The 22,079-nt window shown below is 52.4% G+C and overlaps 1 protein-coding gene across 1 annotated transcript in view; it reads left to right on the top strand.

Annotated features, from left to right (window-relative positions):
- The first annotated feature begins 215 nt into the window (after positions 1-215).
- Positions 216-22,079, top strand: part of CDH22 (cadherin 22) — a 136,300-nt gene continuing 114,436 nt past the window's right edge. Inside the window, exon 1 of the mRNA XM_033186609.1 lies at positions 216-661. The gene's annotated coding sequence lies outside the window, so the exon portion shown is untranslated. The remainder of the gene's footprint in view (positions 662-22,079) is intronic.

The raw sequence follows: 22,079 nt of genomic DNA, 5'->3' as shown, positions 1-22,079 counted from the left end.
CCAGTGGTTCGGGGGGCGGAAATAGGAAGCCCTAGTCGCAGTAAAATCAGGTGGGGGAATAGGCTCCGGTCTCAAGCTGCGGCCACCGGGGGAGCTGCCAGGCGGGGAGGTAGATGGTCCCCCTCCTGGGGGCGCTCCCTCCGCGCGGATCTAGGGTTGGAGGAGGGAGGGGACTGTCCCCTGTGGGGTTTCCTGGGACTGGGCCGCCCGAGAGAGGGAAAGGCCGTCCCCTCCTGGCGTAGGAGGGGCGCAATCCTGGGGGCGGGGGCCGGGGCTCCCCGGCTGCGGGGGTCCGGGCCCGGCGGCCGCCTGCGGCTCGGCACTGTGCGGCGCTCCTGCCCGGCGGGCGCTGCATTCTCCGAGTCTCCACCAGAGGCTGCGGGAGGAAGGAAGGGATCCGTCCCTTGCACACTTCCCCCCTAGTCAGACACGCACACTCCCTCGCTCCCGCTCGCTCGCTCACTCCCTCGCTCTCTCGCTCTCTCGCTCACACACACGCGCGCACACGCCGCCGCGGCTCCCCCTCTCGCTCCCGCTCTCCCTCCGGCTCCTCCGGGCGGCCGCGGGGCTCCGGACTCGCCCGCTGCCCGCGCCGGGGCTTCCGCCCCACGCAGCGTCCCGAGGCGGCAGGACTTGGGGGAGCCCGGGGCCGCTCCCCGAGGTAAGAGCGCGGAGTGCCGCGGGAGGGGCGGCCGGATAGCCGCCGAAGGGAGGCTGCCTGGCGGGGAGGGAGCCCCCTGGCCGGCGGGAGCGGCCGGGCAGGCGGCGCGGGGGGCGAGCCTCCAGCCGCAGGAGGAGCTGGGGTGCCTGCGCCCGGCCCTGCGCGCCCCCTCCTCTCGGCGGGGCGGGCGGGGAGGGAGTTTCCCACGTCCAAACTTTCCCCGGCGCGGAGCCGAGCCGCCTCTCGGCCCAAAGCCCGCAGCCCCCACCCGTCCCCACAACCTCGTACGCCGCGCGCCCGGGAGCCTCCGGGACCCCCGCGGGCCGAGGGGTGGCAACGCTAGGGGCCGAGCCGGCGCGCCAAAAGGAGCTGGGAAGGTGGTGCACAGCCCTGACGCGAAGGCTGGGACCCAGGCGTTCCCGGTCCCCCAACCCTGCTAGCGGGGCTCGGCTCCCCGGCCCCTCCCAGAGGCGGGGTCCGGGGCCGGGAAATACCGCACGGCGCGAGCGTGTGCGCGCGGTGTGTGTGTGCGAGGTCGTGCCGCGTCCGGGGGCACCCGGAGGCTGACTCCAGCCGCGGCGACACGCACGGCTCTGGCCCCCTCTGAGCCGGGGAACCGGCCCACAGGGACCCCTGCCGGCCCCACCCGCGCGACCCTGTTGCCCTCTGGCCGTCGGGCGGGCTGGCGGTGAGCGAAGGCCAGCGCTGCCCTCTTCCTCAGGACTCGACTCCGGAGACACCGTCCCCGATTCGGAAGAAGGACGGGGCCCCCGACCGCCTAACGTCCAAAGAGAGCGCCACTTAGGGCTAACCCTCGGGGGCCGCGGCGTTTACTGGGAAGAGTGGACTGCGTGGGCGCGCAGGGTGCTGGGCAGCCCTGGGTGGGCACCATGTGGACCCGTCTCACTCGCGCCTCCCGGCTGCCTCTTCTCTGGCACTGTAGGGCCCTGTCCCAGGCGTGGCTGCAGCGGGCGGAGCTGATCCAGGGTCCCCCGAGGTCTCCCCGAGGTGCAGGGCACCCCCTTGTGGCGGGCAGAGAAACTGCTGTTTGAGGCCGCTCAGGGCTTCCAAGGCGCTCGCTCCTGGGAACCTCTTCTCTGCCACCCTTTCGGGCGTCGCCAGGGTTGCGCATGCCAGCTTCTTTTTCCGTGGGGCTGATTCCAGCACTCCCCAGCTTTCTGGGGCTGGCCAAGGTGCCCTCAGCACAGGCAGCGGCTCATTCGAGGGCTTTGGCTGTTGCCAGCTCTCTGTGGCCCCTCCACTCAGGTTCGGGATCTCATCCTCTTCTCCCACTGGTCAGCGCCACTACCCTATATCAGCATCACCACTGCCCTGGGGCCCAAAGGCTCCACCCTAACGACCATGACTCTTTGTCCTTCATTAGTATCCCGTGTATGTGTCCTTCAGTGCCCACTCCGTCCCCCTCAGTTGCCTCTAGTCTACAGCCCTTGTTGAAATTTGGCCTCTACACCCATAGTGACATCTTTTGGTCTTTGCCCATCAGTGACCATTTCCCCATCCTCCAGGACCCATCTTCTGTCCTGTCTGCCTCAGTTTTTCTGTAGCACTCACCTGTTCCCTGCCCCAATCATTTCTCTACTTCACCCTTATTTCCCTCCTTGTCCCAGTGTCTGGGACTCTCCTCTTCCATTCCTCCTGGAAGGGAAGGGCATTGCCAACATTTAAACACTGCTTCTTGGAGATGTCCATGTGCCCTTCTGGGACCACCACTGCCAATGCCTCGGGGACAGGTACTTTATAAAGCCACCCAGGTCTCTCTCAGCTAAGGGACACCTGTACCTCTTGTGTGTCCCCATCAGGGGGCCCCTGGAGACGAGAACCCCTTTCCCTATTCCTAACTGTGATCAGCACATTGGAGACCACCTGGGCTGCCCTCTTTTCCATTTTCAAGGATTGGCAACAGCGGCCCGAGGTCACATGGTAAGCTATACCCAGAGCCAGAATAGGAACCCAGGCATCTTGACTTCCAGGCCTCACCAACGCTCCTTATGTGTTGGGTAGGCCTGGGGCAAAACAGAGCCATTTCTTGGCTTCATGCTGCAGGGAGGACAAGAAGACATTTGCTTAAATTCAGCATGAAGTGTTCAAGTTAGACCCCAGTGCTCCCAGTCCAGTGCGGGAAGAAAGCTGTTGAATGCCTTTAGCAGAGAAGCCGAGTAGCAGAAGCAGAGGACAAAGTTTGGTCCCTAAAAGTAATTGTGACCTCCGGGTGAGTCATAGCCTTTCTGTCAAAAGGGTGGCTGTGATCTCAGGATGTTTCTGGTCGTGCTCTGGAATAATCATACCTAGAGGCTGGAACCCCCAGTGCCCCTGCTGCTTCCCCAGGCATTGGTCTTTCTGATGGCTTTGCAGGAGCGCTGCATTCTGAAGCCCTCTGACAGGGGGCCAGGCCATAGCTGGGGCAGGGAGCCCAGGAGGGCCCGTCTCTTCCCGAGTTGGCAAAGTTCGGAGCAGCCAGTTTATGTACCACATGGGTGATAAGAGTCAGCCAATTAAACTTCCTCTCCTCTCTCTCTGTTATTCCCCCTCCCCTTTTTCTTCCGTCAAGAAGCTCCAGTCTGAAATGCAGCCTCAGGTAGAGGGAGAGAGAGTGAATTATTTCTGTTTATATAACACGGGCAGCAGCTGGCGCTGCACGGCCTGGGAGAGAGTGGGGGAATAGAAGACCCTATGGTGGTGGGTGGGCTGAGGCCTCAGGGCCGAGGACTTCCTCATTCCTCCCCATAGCTGAGCCAGGAAGGGTACTGGGGCTGGGGACCAGGTGGGGAATCAGGCTGAAAGGAAACCCAGGCCTCAGGCCAGGCTCAGAGAGAAAAGCCTCATGCCCCCAGCAAGAGTGGGCACACCCTCCACCCTGGGTTCCTCAGAGCACCTTTAAGATGGAGCTCTCAAGTCAGGGCCTCTCCTTCCTGGAACCTTGTGTTTTGATTCTGGCCTCTCTAGAGAAAGCCTAGCTATCTCACCACCAGGACAGGCTCTGACCTCAACTTTTCATCAGGGCAGGCGGGCACGGTAGGACTGTCTTTCCCCTCATGGAGGAGACAAGGCCTAACAAGAAAGTTGTCTGTGGAGTGATTTGAGCTCTGTGTATCTGGCAGGAGGGACGTTTTCTCATTGTTGATGGTACAGAGTGGCTACTTGGAAACAGAGGTGCAGGACAGGAAGGCTGGAGGCATGGCTATGATATGCAGTTGAGCAGGTTGTTGACTGTCCAAGGACATTTAATGCAGGAGGAGAGTGGGGACTGAAATCTATTTTAAGCTCCACTGTCCAAGTCAGGTGCCTGCCTGGAGGAGGGGGCATCTTTCTCTAATTTGCAAAAAGGCTTCATATACTTACCAGCCATGACCTATGGGGCTGCTTACCCCCAGAGAAGGATCCCTTTCTTTAATTACTCCAAAGGTGGCCCATCTCGGGGTTAAGGATATGTTCACTGCTCACTCCTTACCTCAGTTCTCTTACAGTGGGCACACACCTTTCTGAATATGTGGATCTGATTTCAAACACATGAGGTGCAGAAACCTGGAGGAATTCCCTTCTCCCCCCACGTTTCCCTCCACACCCCATCAGCAGGCTCCTTCCTGCTGTCACGTTGGGATTAGGCTGGGAACTTCTTGCTTTGTCGTCAGACCCACAAGCCTTCAGCCATCCACTTGTTACCAGCTCTTTCCTGTGCATAATATAAATAGATGATTAAGCGCGTAGGCATTGGAGTCCAACCAGCCTGAGTTTGTGACTTGCTGGCAAGTTACTTTGCCTCTCTGAGCCTCAGTCTCTTGCTCTGTGAAATGGAGGAAAATATAATACCTATCTCATTGGGTTGTTGTGAAGATTAAATGTGCATGAGCATGTGTGGTTCTGAGCACGATGCCTGGCACATAGGATCTGCCTGGCACATAAAGCAGTATCATTATTATTCATATCCCTCCATTTGTATTCCTTGGTTCCCATGGGGTAAAGGCAGTGGTTCCTCCCTGTTTGGTTTTGCACATGATTTTGGATGCCTGCACCCCTGCAGGAGGGGAATTGAGTTAGGACCACCAGGATCTGTCTCTGACTTCAGGATCCTTCTTCCTTTGCCTTGAGGAAGGTGGAGTCCCTGCATGCAGCCGGCAGTGTAGGAACATGTTCTAGAGTCCCACAGATTCATTTCATCCTAATCTCTACCTTTTCTCCCCTCTCATCCATCTTGTGATCCCTGCTCCAGCTCAGACCTCACTGGCTCATGCCTAACCTGTTGTGGCAGCCTCCTGCCTGGCCTCCCAGCCTCTGATACCCTCCCGCTGCAACCCCTGTGGCAACCAGAGCGTATTTTCTCTAACGCAGGTGGGATCGTGTCACTGGCTTGATTAAAACCCTTCCATGGCTCCCCATTGCCTACTGAATTAAGTCCAGACTCGGCACCATGACATTCAAGGTCCTTGTAATCCGTCTGCATCCTCCTTTATCTCCCACTGTGCTTCCAATCTGACACTCCTGCATCCAGCCCCACCTGCCCTTCCACCTGAACGCCCTTCCCTGAAGATATTCCGAAGCATTAAGGACCCAACCCAAATAGCACCTTTTCCTTGCATCACCCATCTGCCTGTCTGACCATCCGTTCATTATCCAGTTTAAAATATATACATTTACATATATACCTAAAGCATTTACTATGTGTTAAGCATTGTGCTGCACGGTGGAGACACAATGGTGAGCAAGCAGCCTGAATCCCAGCCAACAGGAGTCTGGTGGTCCAGGGAGGAAGACGAACAATTCTCCTAACTGTGACAGCCAATGGGCGGGGCAGCAGAGGCTTCTAGGAGGAAATGATGTTGAGGCACACCTGCAGGCTGTCTCGTGGTTATCTATGGGATAAAGGGGGGTAGGGAGGAACAAGAGCAGGGAAGGCAGCCTCCAAGCCAAGGGGTACCAAGGCCCTAAGAGGAGGGAGAATAGCAGAGGAACTGCGAGTTCAGTTGGCTGAAGTGGGGTTCAGGGAGTGGGAGTCACGGGAAACCAGGCCAGCGAGGTGGGCAGCAGCCAGGTCCTGTGGGCCTTAAAAGCCACACAAGGAGCTTGGCCTTCATCCTGAGAGCAGTGGGGAGCCACACACAGGTTTTCAGCATGGGAGTGGCGCATGGAGATTCACCATTAGAAGCCTCATCCTGCTGCTGAGTGGGGAAGACCAGGTCCTGGGCTGCTGGTGTCTGGTTCTGAGTCATGGAGGGGCACTCACTCGTGAGGGTTGTGGGAGTGGAATGGATAGAGCTGAGTAACTGCATGGGCATGGGGGAGAGAAGGAGTCCCCATTCCTGGCTCAGGAGGCTGTGTGGGTCGTGAAGATGCTACATGAAGAGGAGAAGGGCTTTCAAGAAGAGGTGGGGACCAGCTGTGGACAGGTCGAGGTGAGATCCTAGTGGGATACATGAGTGGGGATGTCCGATGGATAGTCATGCAAAAACATCTAGGCCCACTCGGAGAGTTCTGGGCTGGAAACAGAGTTTTGAGGCCATGAGGAAGGAGGAGCTCACCATCCAGGATGAGTCTGTAGAATGGAAAGAAGCTTGAGGCGCTCTCAAGGTTCGGGGACAGGTTCATCCCCAGAAGCCTTCTTGGACCCAGTCAGGCACACGTGACTCCTGTCTATATTTTGAACCTCTGTAGCAATTAGTTTAGTTTTCTTTTCTCACTGCCTGCCTTGTGTCATCTGCAGCACATTAGATCAGTGTTTTTCAACTGGGGGCAATTTTGCCCCCCAGAGGACTCTTGGCAATGTCTCGAGACATTTTTGGCTGTCACTACTGCGTAGAAGGCTGCTGCTGTCATCTGATGGGTAGAGGCCAGGGATGCTGCTAAACCGCCTACAACGCACAAGACAGTCCCCCCACCCCACTGCAAAGACTCATGTAGCTCAAACTGTTGATAGTGTGGAGGCTGAGAAACCAAGCCCTGGATGAGAAGATCTTGAAGGCAGGCGCTGGGCTTTTTCATTTTTTCCTCCCTAGGGTCTAGCGTGGCATATGGTGCAAAGCTGCACTCACTCCATTCTCTGAATTAAATTTGGGTGTGAGGAGAGGGGGCCTGAGGCCATGTAGCCTTGAAGTCTGAGTTAGAGTTAGGCCCAACTCTAACCAGGGTTGCCTGGCCCCTCCCCAGAGAGCTGGACCATGCTAATACACAGGCACTTAGAGAGGAGAAAAGGATGCACTGGCTGGTGGGGAGCTCCTGGATCCACAGATATCATATATATATATATACACATATATACTTTTTTTTTTTTTTTGAGACGGAGTGTTACTCTTGTTGCCCAAGCTGGAGAGCAATGGCACAATCTTAGCTCACTGCAACTTCTGCCTCCTGGGTTCAAGCAACTCTCCTCCCTCAGCCTCCCGAGTAGCTGGGATTACAGGCACCTGCCCCAATGCCTGACCAATTTTTGTATTTTTAGTAGAGACGGGATTTCACCATGTTGACCAGGCTGGTCTTGAACTCCTGACCTCTGGTGGTCCACCCGCCTTGGCCTCCAAAAGTGCTGGGATTACAGGCATGAGCCACCACACCCGGCCATATATATATATTTAATAGGCAAGTTACAGATAAACAAAATGAGAAACATGACAACCTACTGATTAGGTGCACGGGCTCTGGAGGCAGACAGAGCAGAGTTGAAGTTCCGACTCTGCCACTTAATAGCTGAATGAGCCTCTGTTTCCTCATCTAGAAAATGGTTTTTTGTTGTTGTTGTTGTTGAGACGGAGTCTCGCTCTGTCGCCCAGGCTGGAGTGCAGTGGCCGGATCTCAGCTCACGGCAAGCCCCGCCTCCTGGTTCACGCCATTCTCCTGCCTCAGCCTCCCGAGTAGCTGGGACTACAGGCGCCTGCCACCACGCCCGGCTAGTTTTTTTGTATTTTTTAGTAGAGATGGGGTTTCACCGTGTTAGCCAGGATGGTCTCGATCTCCAGACCTCGTGATCCGCCCGTCTCAGCCTCCCAAAGTGCTGGGATTACAGGCTTGAGCCACCGCACCCGGCCTAGAAAATGGTTTTAATAAAACCTGCCTCCAAGGACTCTGGAGCAATGAAGTAATACAGACAAAGTGCTTAGCACTGCACTGGGCTCACAGGAAGTATTTAATACAGAGTGATTCTCTATGTGTGTGCGTGTGTACATTTATATATGTATATATGTATGTATCTTTTTATATGTGAAAGCATTTTTAATTAGCCATAATTTTACCACCACTTGGCTACCATTTCAGTGCATATCCTTCTTGACATATATAGATTTATAAAAAATAAAAATGGCATCTTGCTTTATACATATGCCTCCATAACCTGCTTTTTTTCACCCTATAATATATTGTGAATATCTTGCCATTTCGATAAATATACATCTACATCATCATTTTTTAAGAGCTGCGTGGTTCTCCATTGTGTGGCGGGCCTGTAATTCATTTAACCAGCCCCCGCTGTTGGACATTTGGGTTGTTTCCAATCCTTCGCTATTACAAACAATTCTGCCATGAACATCCTTGTACACACATCTACACGCTCTTGTCCGATGATTTCTTCAGGGACCACTTGGACATTTTTGGCAGGAGGCATGTGGCCCTGACCAGATTCCTCAAGTAGAAGCCCTTGGGGCCAGCAAAGAGGGGGCTGGGGGGTCCCTGGGGAAGGGAAGGATGCTGGATGGCAGAGAACTGTTTTGGCTTCTGGAAAGTAGGTCCAGATGTTAACACCACAGACCCCTCTGCGAGTGAAAAAAGCAGAAGGCCCCACCCCGTCTTCTTTGTTGTCACCGTAGTGCTTGCAGAGTAGGGGAGGGGAGCTGGGGAGGTGGAGTGTGTGCGTGTGTGCGCGCGCGCGCGTGTGTGTGATGGGCAGAGTGACAGGCACCAGACAGGCGGGGGATACAAGGTGGATGGGCCCAGGCAGACTGATGGATGGGTAGCAGAAGCAGGTGGATCCAGGTCAGCGGGTAGACAAGATGATGGGTAGGTGACAAGCCAGACAGACTCAGGTAACTAGACACAGGACTGTGGCCTCACAGTGGGGCCCACAGGGACCAGAGGCTAAAATTGTGTATTCAGGAGCAAAAGAGACTTCCCAGGAGAGGCAGCCCAGCCCCCAGGCCAGGAGGCTGCCAAGGCTTGCGTCTTCTAGGATCCAAGTGACTGTGTTTAGGGTTATGCATTTTTGAGTTGAAAGGGCCTTTAGGGACGGACCAATCCAAGCCCGTGATACAGAAGGGAAACTGAGGCCCAGGGAGAGGCTGGAACTTGCCCAGGGCCCTATGGTGTCTCAGAGCAGACTGAATCCTTTGCCCCAGCTGAGCTTATTTCAGTGTCCGTTTATTCAAATGGCTTGAAGAGAAGGGAGATGGGTTGGCAGGGTGGGAGGGGGGCTGGGAGGTCAGAATGAGCCTTGTCATGGCTTTTCTCTGTCCTTCCCACTCCAACAGCACTATTCATGACACACTACTATGCGCTGTTGAGAGAACTGCCTGGGAGCCAGACTTCCAGGGTTCCCATTTTCGCCCTGCCACTTACTAGCTGAGTGACCTTCTGCCTCAGTTTCCTTATCTATACCTACCTCATAGGATTACTAAGAAGGCGAAATGAATTATTAGAAGTAAAGCACTTAGAACAGTGCACTTAGGCCCATATTCAGTGTTCCATAAGCCTTAGCTACTAATACTGTGCTATTTTGCCCTTATTTTTTATTTTTTTATTGTTTATTTATTTATTTATTTATTTATTGAGACAGAGTCTCACGTAGGCGTGAGCCACCGCACCTGGCCATGCCCATATTTTTCCCCTTGAATTCTGTATATGTTTGTACGCACCTGCATGCTCACACACACATGACTACATGAGCAGGCTGTGTACCTTGGAAGACAAAGGTTGTGTCTCTCCTGTGTCCTAGCCCTCCCGCCATCAGGATCCTGTTTGCCAGCTGGGCACATAGTAGGTGCTCCATAAATGCTCTTGAGGAAGTGGCACACTTGGCTTTATCTGGTCATGGGCACCAGGGGAGGCTTCGTGGGGAGGCAGCTTTTGAGCTGTGTGTTTCCACACACAGGATGAGCTGCCGCAAGTGGAGGGTATGGGTGGAGGGCAGGGGTGCTTTCCAGCAGGTGGGAAGAACGTGAGCAAAGAGGAGGAGCTTGGCAAAGGCTTGGGTGCCAGCCGGTTGCCCCATTGACCAGGGCACAGAGGACATGGAGGGGAGGAAAGACAGAGAGGACCAGAAAGGGAAGTTGTAGCTGAATTCAGATGTGGAGCTCCAGGCTGAGGAATGTAGGCAGTAGGAAGTTATTGAAGGTTGCTGGCTGGAATTAAGCTGTAGAAAGAATTTCCTGTTGGCAGTGTTTGAGAATGGACTTGAAGGAAAGAGAAAGGAGGCAACAGACAGGGGCAGCTGAAATTGTCCAGGAGATAAGTGGGGTGGGGGCTTAATGAAGTTGTAGAGAACAGGGGCCAGGGAGAAAGGCCCCAAGGAAATAGGATCAACAGGACTCAGAGCTGTTTGCTTGTGGGAGATAAGGGAGATGGAGGAATGAAATATGACAAAGTCTCAGGCCTGGTGTCTGGGAGAACTGGGGTCCATTAACCAAATTAGGGGAGCCTATACTTGGGATATATAGGGGAAAATTGAGATGCCAGTTGAGATTATTCATCCAGCCAGCATCCCGTCTAAGCCAGCCATCCATCCACTCATCCATCCACCCACCCATCCATCCATCCACCCATTCATCAATCCATCCATTTATCCAATCCATCATCCTCCAGCCCACCCACCTCCATTTAAACATCCATCTGCCTGCAGTTCACCCCTCACCCACCTCCACCCATTATCCACCCACCTATCATTTACAGTCATATCACCACCTTTCTTTCCATCTTCTTACTACTCATCTCTCCACCCTCATTCACCCTCAAAGTCTACCAACTTCTCCATCCATCCAAGATACATTTCTTGTGAGCCTACTATGTGCCAGGCTCTGATAAAATCTTAACACAGCATTTGAAGATACCGGATCCTAAAAATAATGATTAGAAAAGCCAACAAAAAGGACCAGAATGATTTTACCCAGAAGAGAGAAGTTTGAGAGGAGACTTTATGTATCCAAAGCGATGAAGAATGGAATGAACAGTGGCCTGTAGATCAGCCTTTTTTTTTCTATTTCCAGGACAGAACAGAGGAAATGGGCTGCATTTGCAGCTAGACAGATTGAGGTTGGCTGTGAGGGAGGACTACCTTATTGATCATTACAGGTGTCTGAAGTACCGACCTGATAATGCATTTGGGCTGTAGGAAGATATCAAAATCTATAGAGGTGACTTTGAGGAAATGGGTGCAGAGTGGGGCATTTGTGGAGGAGTTAGTAGAGAGGGCGTCAGGATCTTGCCTTGAGGAAAGGTGGGTAGGGGGAGTGGTGGAGCAGAGGACCAAGGTGAGGGGACCATCAGGGGCACAGGGCTTTGTAAGCCAAGGAGACAACCCTGTGGCTAGGATGGGTCAGCCGAGGTAGGGCACCCAGGTAGTGGGTCAGGGAGGAGATGGCTGCATTTAATCCCCAAAACAAACTTGGATGAAGGGCCTTCCCACTCTCTCACTGCCCCTGTCCCTTCATAAGCCACCATTTCTCTCCAAGCCCTCATCCTCTTGGAAAGCCCCAAGCCCCTTCCAGAGCCTCTGTCTCCTGCAGGTTAGCCTCCATCCCCTCCCTGAGCCCGTGCTCTCTTTTCTGAGCCTTTATGCTCACAAACCCCAGCCCTGCAGCCGAGCCCCTGGCCAGATCCCCACCTCCCACAGAGTGCCCGTCTCTTCTTGGAGTCCCCGTCTCCTTGTGGAGGCCTGGTCCTCTCACATGATAGAGCCCCCAATTCCCCAGAATCTCCACAGAGCTCCTGCACCCCCTCTGAAAGCTCTAACCCTCCATAGAACCCCCACCCCTCCTGGAAACCCATCCCGTCCCTGAGCCCCTATTCCGTCCCTGAGCACCTCCTGTCACTTAGCTCCTGGTCACCTTCTGGCATGCCTGCCCCTTCCAGAGCCCCTGTTCTCTCACAGAATTTTTGTCCTCCGAACTGAAGACTCATCTCCTCTCTGAGCCTGCATTCCCTCAAGGAGCCCTTATCCCTACTCACAGAGCTCTGGCCTCCTCACTCAGCCCCTGCCCCTCCTAGAGCCCTTGACCAGCCCCTGGCTTCCTCCCAGAGCCCTCATGCCACTCTGTCCCAGGGTACCAGCCCTTGAGGCCCATGAGGCACCATCAGCCAGCAGTGGGTGGCCCCAGCTTAAAGTCATTCCCAGGTCTCTGCATCAACTCAGCCAGCTTCAGGCTGGGAAAGAAGCCCCTGGATTTGGGACCATAAGACCCTCCCCGCAGCCTGCCTAGTACCATGGGGGGCTTTTGGGACAGAGGGACTTGTAAGTCCCCAGGTGGGTTGGGCTGGGGGTGGAGACCTACAGCTTTGGCAGCTCCAGTAGGCTCGGCTTATGGGCTGGGAGAAGCTGGAGACTCTTGCTGCTTCTGGTTAGAAAAACAATCACAAATTAGAGAAAATGCTTTGGGAAATTGCTCTGCTGCGTGAGAGGGAGGCTGCCTCAGGAGGGAGGGAAAGAGGCTCCTAAGACAGCAATGGCTCCCTGTGGCCTCGCCTGTCAGCGCCAAACCATCTGCTTGGCGTTCAAAGCCGCATCTCGTCATCTGACAGGATCACCTGATGAGCTCAGACACAGACCTGCTAGGCCATTGCTCCAGGGCCCATTCCCACCCCCAAACCTTTGCTCACCTGGGCTGTGCCCTTACATCTATCTATTCAATCTCAGCACCCCCTTTCGGCCCTTTGCGAACCATTGTTACCTTCTTGCTTCTCTAACTGGTCCCTGGAGGACAGGAATCATGTCTTTTGCTAATGGCAGTCAGAGACAGACAGATCTGGGCACCAATCCTTATTGGATACATTTTAGCTGAATGGCTTTGGGCAGGTGTTCGACTTTCCGAGCCTCTGTTTACTCATCTGTAAAATGAGGAGTGTAAGACCTCCCTTGCTGGAATGAATGAGATAATGCACACATAGTGTCCTCATAGTCGGTACCAAATTAATGAGTATGCCCCTCCCTGCCTTACAGCCAGCTCAGGACTTTGGGCTGTGAGAACCAGCATTGATCTACAGACGTCCACTTACTGATAACGTCCTCAGGTGCCTCCTCTCTTTGTATCTGTCTACCACTCCCTGACTGCAAAGATTCAAAAAGAGAGCACAGAAGTTTCAGGACAAGCACTTGGGAGGCTCCTGATATAAAAAGGTGAGGCAACAGGCCAGGCATGCTGGCTCACACCTGTGATCCCAGCACTTTGAGCACTTTGAGAGGCTGAGGCAGGAGGATCACTTGAGGCCAGGAGTTTGAGACAAGCCTGGGCAACATAGCAAGACCCCGATCTCTACAAAAATTTAAAAATTAGCCAAGCATGGTGGCACACGACTGTAGTCCTAGCTACTTCAGAGGCTGAGATAGGAGGATCACTTGAGCCCAGGAGTTTGAGGCTGCGGTGAGCTATGATCATGCCACTGCACTCCAACCTGGGCGACACAGCGAGACCCTGCCTCTACAAATAAATAGATGAGGCAACAAAAGTTGAACTTTATGAGTCTTTTGACTATCAGGCAAGACTCAAGCTGGATCATCATCTATCAGGAGGAATGAGAATGGCAGCCCAGAGCTTGGATTCTGGAAGCTGCACTTGGATTCTGGAAGCTGGACTGCCTGGGTTCTGCTCCCTGAGCTGCCCCCCTTCCTAGCTGCCTGTCCTTATACAAGTAACTTAACCACCTCAGTTTCCCCATCTGTAAAGTGGAGATGATAGTCACAGTAGTTGCGTTACAGGCTTGTGGTGAGAATGAAACAAGCTAATGTTTGTAAAGTACTTAGAACAGTGCCTAGCGTTTGTAAGCCCTATGTAAGGGTTTCTTTAAAAGTGAATGTGATGAGGGATTCAGGAACACAGGAGTGGACAGCAGGGAGCTCAGGCTAGGTGGGAAATGGGCTTTCAGGAGGGAGATTTTGCAGAGCTAGAGTCCAACCAGCTTCCCATCAAGTTGGCCTCTTTCTGAATAGGGAGAGCACAGGATATTCTCAAAGCAAAAACACTTTTTCTGGAGACCACTGGGGTGCCTCATTTGGAGAAGGCTGGGCCAAAGGACGTTGCAGGGAGAGGTGGCCTCTGCAGAGGGCAGCAGGGAAAGACATCCGGGGCTCTCAGAGACACCCCAGAACCTCACAGATCTCACCTGCCAGTGAGAGGCTCTTCGCATGCCTGCTCTCTTCCTGGCAGTGAAAGACAAGGCCAATTGTGTGTGGCCTTCGTGGAAAGGTCTCAGAGAACTCCCTCCCACCGGATGGGGAGCAGAGAATGAAGGGTGTGAAGGGGAAACCCCTCCTCAGCCCAGGCAGCTCTGGAACAAACCCTGTTACTATCTGTTGGTGCCAGGCCTGTGCTGGGCACTGGGAAGATGCAGTGGGTCAGATATATTCTCACACTTGAAGAATGTGGGATGAACAGCCAATGCCAGGAATCCCACGTCTCCTGGTGCCTCAGTTTCTTCAGTTGTCCTCTTCCCTTCTACAGAGTGGCCTTTTATTGCCCCTTTCTTTTCCTCTTCCTCCCAAGCCCCCACCCACCCACCCCAACAGAGAATAAGGGGAGGCCTGTGGAGGAGGGAGAGTTTGTACAAACTGGGGCACAGCTGGAACTTCTGATTGGTTGGTCAGGGCCATTCTTTTCCCTGGTTGCCATAGCAGCCATTTCCCGGGGTTGTCAGTGATGAAACTCATAACATTGTTTTCAAATAATCCGTGTAATTGAAATAACAATTGAGCTGTTAACTTGTCTCTCACACCCCAGCTAGGACAGATCTTCCTCTTTTTGCACCCTCCTACCATCCCTGGGAAGCTCTGGTGTGTCCCCGTCTCCTGTCTGAGGCCCCAGCCCCTTCCTTGGGGCAGGAGGAAGAAAGAGGAGGTTGCATGGCTCCGCAGCATCAGTATAGAATCCTAGAAACTCAGGACCCCACAGCTGAACCAGAACTTAGAGAAGAGAACCCACTTCTTTTGCAACCAGAGACTCAAGGAAGGGAAGGGGCTTAACTAGGGCCCCACAGGAAGGACACAGCTGAATGAAGACATCCAGTCCTGCTTTTAGGTGAAGGTTGAAGCTGATGTGTTGCCCTGAGGGTCGATACATAAACCATAAAGCTGCCCCCTTTTAAGGATTTGATGTTGCAGGCATATCTACCTACCCCTACCCCCATTTTACAAGTGAACAAACTGAGACTCCAATAAGTTAAACATAATGTAAGCGTTTTTTTGTTTTGTTTTGTTTTGAGACAGTCTCGCTCTGTCGCCCAGGCTGGAGTGCAATGATGCAATCTCGGCTCACTGCAACCTCCGCCTCCCAGTTTCAAGCAATTCTCCTGCCTCAGCCTCCTGAGTAGCTGGGATTACAGGCATGTGCCACCAAGGCTGGTTAATTTTTTGTATTTTAGTAGAGAGGGGGTTTCACCATGTTGGCCGGGCTGTTCTCAAACTCCTGACCTGGTGATACGCCCACCTTGGCCTCCCAAAGTGCTGGGATTATAGGTATGAGCCACTGCACCCAGCCTCTGTGTTTTTGTAACTTCTCAGAAAATACCTGTTGAATGGATGGATCTCAAAGAACACAGACCACCTCTCTCCTCTCTAGCCCCAAAACCAGGAACTGAGATCTGGTTTGTTTAGTCAGAGGACTTCTTGGAAGAGGGGTTGCGGACAATTTGGGTACATGTGGCTCAGATGAAGAGAAGGGTGGATTCCTCGAGGGACTATGAGAGGGAGGGAATTCCAAAGTGCTCCCCCTAACCCCAGCCACCCCTATCTTGGCTCAGAGACTGCACATTCGGAAACATAAACATGGAAAACATAGATTCCCTGCCTGATCCTCAGAAAGTCCTGGGATGGATTGAAAAATGGAGGAAGCAAGGCCTCTTCTACAAGCACGTGTCTCCATGCACACACGGAGATGCAGGTCTGCACAGACAGCTCCCTGTAGCGGCAGCTTCATGGAGGATAAAAGCATTTTTTATCAAGTGTCTGGTTGCTGTCCAAGGTACTCTCTGAGTCCGCAGAATGTGTGGGTGGCTGAGACGACAGGCCATTGCTGGGACTGGGCACGGGGGCAGCTTCAGACCAGATGACAGCAAGAGGTTGGCCTCCTTCCCTGGATTCTAGAGGGTTGTAACCACTAAGGGGTCTTGGCAGTTTCCTCCCCCGCTTCATTCATTCTTACTTACTCAGCATGTACTGAGCATCTACTCTGTGCCAGGCACTGTGTGGACCACAAAAACATCAGGATTAGGAAGACCCAGGGTCTGTCTGCAAGGACTCTTTCGGTCTAGTGGAGAAAACACACGCGCGTGCGCACACACACACACACAAAACCAGTGGCTGGTGCTCTTCTAGAAGCACCAGAACAGAACAAAAGAGGGAGTGATTAACTCTGCCTGCAGGAATCAGAAAGACCCCCTGGAGCAAATGACTTGGGCTCAGTCTTAAAAAGATGAACAGTTCTCCAGGCGGATAATGGGCAGGAGAGCATTTCAGAGGGGCAGCATGAGCCGACACAGGGAAGAATTCATGGTTTATATCACAATGAGAAGTTCTGTGTGACTGGAGTGTTGGCTGCTTGAAGGTGAATGGTGGATTGAGGAGAGTGGGTTCTGGAGAGGGGCAGTGACTTGCCCAAGGTGCCACTTTGAGTTGCAGGCACAGCCAGGACTAAGACACTGGATACCCTACATTGTCAGAAAATCAGAACATCAGAGCTAGTTGGGTGTTTGTGATTCTCTAATCCAAACTGCCCATTTTTCGGATGGGGAAACAGAGGGTGAGAGATGTTCAATGCTGTGCCTGGGGTCCCACAGTATGGGTGTAGCAGAGCTGGGATTTGAAATCTAGTCTGTTTGGCATCGAAGCCACAGCTGTTTTCCTAGTGCCACAGCTAGAAGCAGAGCGAGCCCCACCTCGGCTCAGCTGCAGAGCAGAGGGCTCTGGCAAGGACAGGTTGCTCATGGGACCTGTGCATTTACTGGGACAGGCAGCCCACTCCTGCCACATTGCTGGCACTCAACACTCACCCTGGGGGAGGGAGACTCCAGTGGGAAAGCTCAGCAGGCATGCCTTCCTCTTGGCTAGAGGGACCTGAATCCTACCACTAACTCTCTGAGTGACCTTGGGCAAGGTGTGACCCTCTCTGGCCCTTTTTTCCGTGATCTGCGATGTCATGGGAGGATCTTCCTTTGCCGACTATCTGGAGCAGTCATTCTCCTTTGGGGTGGGAGAGCAGTTGATTTTGGCCTCCAGGGAACATTTGGCATTGTCTAGACAACAATTTTGGTTGTCACAACTGGAAATAAAGAGTGCTACTGGTATTCGATGGGTAGAGGCCAGGGGTAAGGCTAGACATCTTACCCTGAGCAGGACAGGCCCCAGCATCAAAGGGTTATCCAGCCAAAATGTCACTGCTGCTGAGGCTGAGAAACCCTGAAGCCTGAGGCCATTTGTGAAGGTCAGATATGGCCACAAGAGTGGGCACATAGGGCTGTGCAGAGGTGCACCCCAGGCTGCAACGCAGAGGAGCAGAAGTGGCCTCGCTGTCAGGCAGACCTGGCTGTGTTGAGAGGTGCTTCACCTCTTTGCGCCTTGGTTACTTCATCAGTGCAGCAGGGGCAGTAACAAGAGCACCTATCTCGGGAGACTACTGAGAGGGTGTGATGAGATGGTCAATGCCGATGGTAGAGGAAGCAAATGGAAAACAGAAGCCTGGAGCCAGCTCTGGAGCCAGCAGGGCTGCTTAGGGCTATGGGATTTTAGGCAACTTACCTAACCCCTCTGCCTCCATATCCAATCTGTAAAATGGAGATTATAGTAGTATCCACCACACAGGCCTGATGGAGGATTAAAAATGAGTTAACAGATGTAAAGCATTTAGAGTGACACAGAGTAAATGTGATGCAAGTGTTAGCTATTATTATTTGGTTTTGTTTGTTTTTTGTTTTATTTATTTATTTATTTGTGAGATGGAGTCTCACTCTGTCTCCCAGGCTGGAGTGCAGTGGTGCGAACTCGACTCACTGCAACCTCTGCCTCCCAGGTTCAAGTGATTCCCCTACCTCAGCCTCCTGAGTAGCTGGGATTATAGGCGTGCACCACCAAATCCAGCTAATTTTTGTATTTTTAGTAGAGACAGCGTTACACCATGTTGGCCAGGCTGGTATCGAACTCCTGACCTCAGGTGATCCACCTGCCTCTCTTCCCACAGTGCTGGGACTACAGGAGTGAGCCACCCTGCCCAGCCAGCTATTATTATTTGAATTCTGTCTTGAACAAGGCAATCACATAAGTTGCAGAGGGTGCATCCAACACCAGGCCCTCCAGATGCCAACTCTCTGCAGCTCTCTGACTATCCATGCTGCACCCCCAACCTTCCTCCCTAACACACCCCCCATAGAATCTGCTCAGGCTCTCTGCAACTCTGCAAAACTATTAGTCTCTCTCTGTCTATGTCTTTCACCAGCTCCCACCCTGCTTGTCTGTAGCTTCATGAATTTCCTGACACATTGGGCTGGCCCTCTCCTCCTTCTCCCTCCCCATCTCCACCCTAACCCCCTTCCTCTCCCTTAGAGTCTGCCAGAGCCAGAGATAGCTGTCAGCAGCTCCATCCAGGGGAGGGCGACACAAGGGTGCCTGCACCTAACTCTATAGCTCAGGCCCACATCACACCAGCCCTCCCCCTAAACACTCATATTCTGACTCCTGGCCCACTTGGATTAGCCTTGGCTAACCCTTTAGAGAATGAATAAATCCTCCAGCATGGGGTTTCTCAACCTCAGCACTATTGACATTTGGGGCTGAATAATTCTTTGTCGTGGAGGGCTGTCCTGGACATTGTAGAATGTTTAGCAGCATTCCTGGCCTCTACCCACCAGATGCCAGCAGCACCCTCCTACCCAGTTGTGACAACCAAAAACATCTCTAGTCATTGCTAAATGTCCCCTGGGTGGCAAAATTGCCCCTAGTGGAGACAAACTGTTCAAGAACTTGACTGTATAACGTGAGCATCTGTCTCATAGTGTCCTGGCAAAGAAGCTTTGAAAATCTACTAAATGTCCTCAAGTTGAGCCCCTCAAGTTGATGCCACCTTCAACTTTGTCCAGTTTTCTCACCAGTTTTCATTTCTTGACCCATTCTCAAAACCAGTTGACCACAAACATTAGGCTTAGCTCCCAAACACTCAGCCCTAACTAGAATTCTGAATATTAACGTTAAATCCAAAACTTCAACCTGTTTTCCAAACTCCAAACCTTAATTCAGACCCTAACCCTAAACTCTTGGCCCGTTCTAAAACTTTAGTTTCCTGAACTTCCAACAGAATTCTAAATCCACAGGTTAGCCTCAGACATGAAGCCCAGTTGGAAACCTACACTTTCAGATCCTTCCGTCACCAGCTCCTAAATTTTAATCCCTATTCCTTCTGGTCTCTAGAGATTCCTTGGCTCATGATTCTAGCTTCCTCCCCTCCCAGGTGACCCCAGGTTCTTCAGGAATGGCAGGAAAAGTTCCAGTAGGCAGCTCTGTCTAGCCATAACCCCTCCCTCCTATCACCTCATGCAATCCATCTGGAAATTCTATTATTATTCATTTGTTTATTCAAACATTTGATGAGCACCCACTCTACAGACTCTGTGTTGGACACCAGGAAAGCAGTGGAGAACTGGATCCAGTGACTTCCCGCTGTCTGCTGGGGGAGACAGACAAGCAGACAAACAGGAAGACAGATAGATAAAAACTCTGCGAGTCATTCAAGAAATATCCACTGAGCACCTATGATGTGCCATGCACTGTTCTAATTGCTGGGAATTCAGCATCAAGCAAAAAAAGACAATAGCCCTAAAATCATGGCACTCACATTATAGAGAAAGGAGGCATCCATTTATAACATATCAGATGATGATAAGTTCTATGGAGAAGGTGAAGAAAGCAGAGTGAGGGGATATGAATGGCCTGGGGAACTGAGGAGCTGTTTTATTGCAGGTTGTCAGGGAAAGATGCATGGGGTCAGCCATTTGAGCGGACCCTCGAAGGAAGGGAGAGAGTGAGCCAGGCAGACATCAGGGGCAGGGGTGTTCCAGGCAAGAGGACCAGCAAGTGCAAAGGCCCAAAGGTGGGATCATACCTGATCTATTCAGAGAAGAGCCAGAGGGCCAGTGTGGCTGGAATGGAGGGAGAGGGGAGGTAGGAAAAGGTCAGAGAAGCAACAAGAAGCTGACTCATGTTGGGTCTTATGAGCCATTTTACTCTGAGTAAGACAAGAAGCCAAAATAATTTTGAGAGAAGGAGTGTTATGGCCTGATTTATGTTTTAACACCGTAACTGAGAACAGTCTGCAGGGGGCCAGGGCAGAAGCAGGGAGACCAGTTAGAAGGCTGTTGCAATCATCCAGGTGAGAGATGATGGTGGCCGGGACCAGGCTGCTAACAATGAAGGTGGCAAGATTGGCAAGATTCTAGATCTATTTTAAGGTAGAGCTGGCGGGATTTGCTGATGGATTGGATGTGGGGTGTGAAGTCAAGACTGACTTCAAGGCTCTTGGCAGAAGCAGCTGGAAGCATGGAGTTGCCAGTTACCGAACTGGGGAAAGCTGGAAGAGGAGTAGTTTTTGAATTTATTTTCTCATTATTTGTGTGTGGTGGTAGGTAGCACTCAGGAGTCCGGATTCAGACATGAGGGTTTTGAAGTGCCTTTTAGACGTCACACTGGACAGGCAAGAGGCTGTATGTGTTGGGTTTTGGGCAGACATCTGAGTTGGACACACACATTTGGGTGTCACCAGCAAATCCATGGGGTTTCAAGCTGCAGGGTTGCATGTGGTCATCTGAGGAGGAGTAGCCCAAGGACTACACTCTGGGGCCTTCCAAAATTTGGAGGGAAATGAGATGGAAACAGCAGAGGAAACTGAAGGAGCCAAGAGCTCTCTGAGGTACAGGGTGCTGGGAGAGGTGTGGACGCGGGAAAGAGACCAAATCTGGGGTACCAGGGAGGGCTTCAAATATTAGAGGGGACATTGGAGACTGGCTTTGAGTGATTCATACAAAATGCCCCAACAGACAAGATTGGGGAAGGACATTCTCCCTGCAACAGTATATACAAAGGCTCAGAGGCCTCCAGCCACTGGGGCATGGTAAGCTACATGCATGGTTCCTCATCCTCCAAACTTGCTACTTCCCTCTCTTCCCCAAATCAGTGAATGGGGCCACCTCAATATCTTACCGAACAGGTCCTCATCTTGCACCTCCCCATAGCATTCCTACTTGTACAGAGGATTCTGCCTTCTGTATGTCTCTAGAAATAGCCCACTCCTCTCCAACCTCACTGCCCCCACCTACTTCAAGCCACCATTACTGTTCACCTGGACAACACCCTCCTCTCCCATGTCCCTGTTTCATTCTCAGCCACCCGATGGGGGACCCCAGCAGGTGAAGAGGTGGGGACCAGTCTGTTTCACACCCACAGTGGCCTGGGTGAGTTCCAAACAGAATAAGGTTCATGCCAATCCTCTGCTTCAGAAGCTTTAAACAGCTTCCCATTGCTCTTAGAATAAAATCTAAAATTTAACAAGGCCCACGAGATCCTGCACAGTGTGGCCTCCTGCCTGCTTCTCCTGTCTCATTTCGACCTTCTTCCCCATAGCTCCTGACGTGCCAGCCTCCCCGCTGCCTTTCAGGTTCTCAGCTTGGCAAAATCCATCCAGCCTCAGGGCCTCTACCCAGGCTGTTCCCTCCACCTGACTGTCCTCGCCCTTGCCATCCCCACCCTCCAATCTGAGAACAAATCACTTTCTCAGGGACCCCTTCCCAAGAGCCCCAGACTAGTCCGAGCTCCCTGTCACATGCTGTCCTTGTACCTTTCTTTTATAGTCATCATCGCATGTTTTAATGAAGTCGTGAGTTAATAATGATAATAACAGCTAACGCTTATGGAGTACTTCTTGCTCCATAGTAAAAGATCGAAGGAATATTGAGTGATTCACATATCTTTTTAGTTGTTTAAGTCCTGACACACCCTGTGAGGTAGCTACTGTTATTATTCCCATTCTACACAGGAGAAAACTGAGGCCCAGAAGAGGTTATTCATGCAAGGTTACACAGACGATAAAGAGCTAAACTGTGACACAGACCCAACGTCTGTCTTTTCTGCTTGATATTAAACTCCATGGGGTGACGGACCATGCCTGTCTTGTTCACAGCTTCATCCCCTCCATCCCTCAGAGGGCTTAGTAAATGTTTATTGAATGAATAGATGATTGATTGA

The sequence above is a fragment of the Trachypithecus francoisi genome, unplaced genomic scaffold (assembly GCF_009764315.1).
Source record: "Trachypithecus francoisi isolate TF-2019V2 unplaced genomic scaffold, Tfra_2.0 Lachesis_group21, whole genome shotgun sequence".
Lineage (NCBI taxonomy): Eukaryota > Metazoa > Chordata > Mammalia > Primates > Cercopithecidae > Trachypithecus > Trachypithecus francoisi.
The sequence above is the reverse complement of the archived record's forward strand: the minus strand, read 5'-3'. Positions and strand labels throughout refer to the sequence as shown.